We start from the raw sequence: 4,597 nt of genomic DNA, 5'->3' as shown, positions 1-4,597 counted from the left end.
GCGGTGGAGGGTTGGGTTGGGCCCTCCTGTGCCCTCACGCGGGCCGCTGCTGCCCGCAGTTCGGCCAGGTGAGGGTCTTCGGGGGTGCTCGTGCGGGGGGAAGGGATGAGATGCGGGACTGGGGTAGGGGTGGGGATACGGCGGAGGGCTGCTAGTAATTTTTTTATCTGGGGCTTGTAGGGTGAGGGGATGGTGGGTAGGGCGGTGGGGGGAGTGGCGATCTGGGATGGGGTTGAGGGTGTGGCTGATGGGGGAAGTTCGGGGGTGGGTGGTGTAGGAGGAGGAGTGGGGGTTAGGGGTGGGGTAATATAGTCGGACTCCTCGGAGTCCGTCTGAACGGCCACACTCGCCGTCTGCGCCGGCGGTTGGCCCCGACACAGCCGCGGTCTCCGCGGCGTCGGCCTCCTCGCCCGGGCCCTGGCGCCCCGGCCTCGTCCTCCTCTCCTTGACGCGAACATATCTGTTGGGGGTCATTTAGGTTAGTGGGATTTTCCGGTGGGCTCTTATTAGGGTTGACGCTAGTGGGGGTGGGCTATTATTGTCTTTAATCCATATTATCGTCACTTACCGCCCGCGTATGGAGAGAATGAAAAAACAAAATTTTATTTCATTTTATTAGTCATTATTCGTTCCCCGGTTTTCCGAGGATTGTGCGCCAAATTTGTTACCCCTCTTCGGGGTTTGATATTTATTGGTTGTTGGGAGTTTTGTAGGTTGTGGAATATGTAAGGACATGAGGGGGGGTATGGAGGGTTGTTCCGTTCGGATTACGTTCATTAGGGGGTTAAGGGGGTATTTTCGGGGTCGTCCTCGTCCTCGACGAGGTGGTTGAGGGGGATGTGGTTGGAAGGGTATGGTTTGTGTGGGATTTGGGAGTACTTGGGTTTTCCGGGGCCTCCCTCGTCTTCTACGAGGGGGTGGAGTAGGGATGGGTACAGGAATTGTATTTTGCTGGTTGTCCGAGAGTATCGGGATTTTCCTGGGTCTCCCGCGCCCTCGGCGGGGGAGTGGAGCAGGAGCGGGTGGTGTGTGTATGATCTGTGGAACGTGTTGGGGTGCTGGGATTTTCCGGGGTCTTCCCCGTCCTCGGCGAGGAGGCAGAGCGGGGATAGGCGTGGAAGGGGGAGTTTGTGCGGGTGTTGGATGGGGTGTTGGTCGGGTGGGAATGTCGAGGGGTTGTGAGGAAGGTCCTGGTTGTGAAATATCATTAACATTTTGACTTATTGAAAGGTTTTCGGACATTGCATCGTCAAAGTTTGGAGGGGGTCGGAAGGGTTTAAGATCCTTGATGTGAACTTTTGGAATGGTATTTCCGTCGGAACCTTTTAGTTCATAAACTACGGGGGAAAGGATTTTGGAGATTGTGTAGGGACCTGAAAATTTCGGGGCTAGTTTGGATGCGAAACTGTGGGCGGCGGAGGAAAGAATTCGTTGGCGTCTCATGACGAGGTCACCAATTTGGTAACGGTCGTCACGACGCCCTTGGTTATAATAGGAAGCTTGGCGGTAGGAAGCCTTTTCTAGATTTCTGTGAACTATATCGTATAAAAGGGTTAAGCGGGAAATGCGGTTGGACCATTCTTGGGGGTTTCGGGGAGTTATTAAGGAATCCGATTTAATCTCGTGGCGGAGGTTTTGGATGGGACGAGGGTTTCGACCAAAATTGAGGAATGCGGGAGAAACGAGGGAAGAAGAATGTACGGCGGTATTATAGGCAAAACAAAATTCAGGAAGGTGTCTATCCCAGTTTCGGTGGTCTTCTCCAACAAACGTCGTTATCATTGTTTTAAGGGTTCGATTAACTCTTTCGACGGGATTGGCTTGGGCATGGTAAGGAGGAATTGTCGTTTGTTTGGTTCCGTACGTCGTCAGTCTGTTCGTTACGTCTCTGTTACAAAATTCGGTACCGTTATCTGTAAGAAGGAATTTGGGGCATCCCCATCGGTGGAGGACGAGGGATTCAAAAGCGGAAAGGATTGGTTTGGCAGAGGCTTTATGGAGGGGTTTTACTTCAATATATTTCGTGAAAAGGTCTTGGAAAACGAGGAGATATTTATTTTGGGATTTGCTAGGAGGAAAGGGACCCATGATATCAGCAGCCACGACGGTCCAGGGCGCCTCCACCGGGCGCTCTCTCATCAGCCCCGCCGGTGGCCGCTGCAGGACTTTACTTTGCTGGCATTGGAGACACCGTCTGACGAATTGGACCACGTCCTGAAACATTCCAGGCCAATAGAAGTCCTGCGTCAGACGGTGATACGTTTTATCAATGCCAAGGTGACCGGATTGGGGAGGATCGTGGGCGTCGGAAAGGGCTCTTGGGCGGGAGGAGAGGGGGAGGACTAATTTCCAACCATCAAGGTCGGGTACTATGGGATCTAGGAGGGAATTGGGACGGTGGTAGTAAAGTCGGTTGTCTACAATTGTCCAGTCGGGATATTTGGAGGGGAAATCACTAACGTCACGAAGCTTATTGGAGTACCAGGGATCGGGATTGTTGCCAACGGCGGCCATGCCGCCCACTGGGTCGCCGTACATTCGGGAGAGAGCGTCTGGCACGACGTTGTGGGTTCCCCTTCGGTGGACGATTTTCATGGGTTGGCCTTGAAGGGTCAACGCCCACCGGGCTAATCGTCCAGTTGGGTCCTTAAGGTGGTGAAGCCACCGGAGACTGTTGTGGTCCGTCACCACGGTAATTTCGGACCCTTCAACGTAAGGACGGAATTTTTGGGTCGCCCACACGACGGCCAGACACTCCCTTTCCGTTACGGAGTAATTTCTCTCCGCACGGGTGAGGGAACGGCTCGCGTAGGCTATCGGGTGCTCTTCACCGTCTACGGTTTGTACGAGAACTGCCCCGACAGCCGTATCGCTAGCGTCGGTTTGGAGGGAAAAGGGGAGGGTAAAGTCAGGGCGGGCTAGGACGGGAGTTTTGGTGAGGGCATTTTTCAGGGTTTCAAACGCGGATTGCTGCTCGGGACCCCATTCCCAAGCAACATCCTTTTGTAGGAGGCGGGTAAGGGGAGTTTGGTCTTTGGAGACATCTTTTAGAAATCGGGAGTACCATTTAACCATTCCAAGGAAACGTCGAAGTTGTTTGAGGGTTGTGGGAGGGGGATAGGAAAGGATGGGTTCAATTTTTTCAGGATCGGCTATCATGCCGTCCTTATTTATTAAGAAGCCGAGGTATCGGACCTCGGAACAACAAAATTCGCTCTTTTCGCGATTGATTTCTAAATTGGCTTCCCTCAAACGGGTTAAAACTTTCGCGAGCCATTCTAAGTGTTCCTCGTACGTTTCGGTCGCGATTACCACGTCGTCTAAGTACGCGAAAATATGCGGCTCCCAATCGGGGGTGATTAACTTATCCATAATGCGTTGGAAGGTTGCGGGGGCGTTGGTGAGGCCGTAGGGCATACGGGTAAATTGGAAAAGGCCTCTACCGGGGACTGCGAAAGCAGTGATTTCTTTACTGGAGGGGTCAAGGGGAACTTGGAAATAGGCTTGGCTGAGGTCTAACTTGGAGATATAACGGGCGGTTCGGAGGCTATCAAGGATACGGTCCATACTAGGGAGGGGATAGGCGTCTTTTTTGGTGACTTTGTTAACGTCACGGTAGTCTATGCAAAATCTATAGGAGCCATTGGGTTTGGGGATTAGGACAGGGCGGCTGCACCAAGCGCTAGAGGAGGGTTCAATTATGCCTGCCTGGAGCATAGAATCGACTTCCTTTTGTGCAGCCTCTAAAACGCGGGGAGCCATACGGCGGGGGCGTTGTTTTATAGGAGGGTGACCTTGAACGTCGATGGAATGGGTGACGAGAGGGGTGGTTCCTAAGGTGCTGGATGGGGGTGGAATGAGGTGGTCAAGCAGGGTTCGAACTCCCGAGATTTCCTCGGGACTTGCTTCGGAGAGCCCTGCGCAGGCGGGATTCATGGGAAAGGGGTGGGTTACGGATTCGGGGTAAAAGGGGTGACGAGGTCCATTCGGGGTCCGCCACGACCTTAGATCTCCGTCGATGGTTACTCCAAATCGAGTGATAAAGTCCATTCCCAGGACGACCTCATACCCCAATGACTCGCTTGCGCGGAGGGGGAGGTTATGGATTTCGTCATCGATCTGGATCGCGACGGTGACTTCTCCGAGGATTCTCTCTGTCACGTTGTTGGCTAGGATCATACAGGCTTGGGAGGGGGTCAGGTGGGATGCAAATAGTTGAGCGATTCTGGGACCTGCATAAGAATGGGTTGCGCCTGTATCTAGGAGGGCTTGGAAGAGGTATTTCCCGTGTTGCACGGGGAGGAAAATGCGATTATCGCCTGGGTAGGGTTCTGTACGGGACTCTGCCGAGAGGGGTTTCGTTGGGGTGGGGATAGGGGCGGTTGGAAGGAATGCTGGTGTATGTCCCACACGGGATCCGGGATGGTGGATCGGTGGTTTCGGGGAGGTTGCGTCGACCCTTACCGCCGACCTCCGCGTGCGTTTCCCGACAAGCAATTCGGGCACTCCGGTGCGATTACGTCGAACGTTCCGCACCGGAAGCAGAATTTCCTCCTCGGCCGTTGGCAAGAGCCAAACCAGTGTCCCGTTTGGCCAC

This window comes from Osmia lignaria, unplaced genomic scaffold (genome assembly GCF_051020975.1).
Source record: "Osmia lignaria lignaria isolate PbOS001 unplaced genomic scaffold, iyOsmLign1 scaffold0016, whole genome shotgun sequence".
NCBI lineage: Eukaryota > Metazoa > Arthropoda > Insecta > Hymenoptera > Megachilidae > Osmia > Osmia lignaria.
This window is presented reverse-complemented; position numbering follows the sequence as displayed.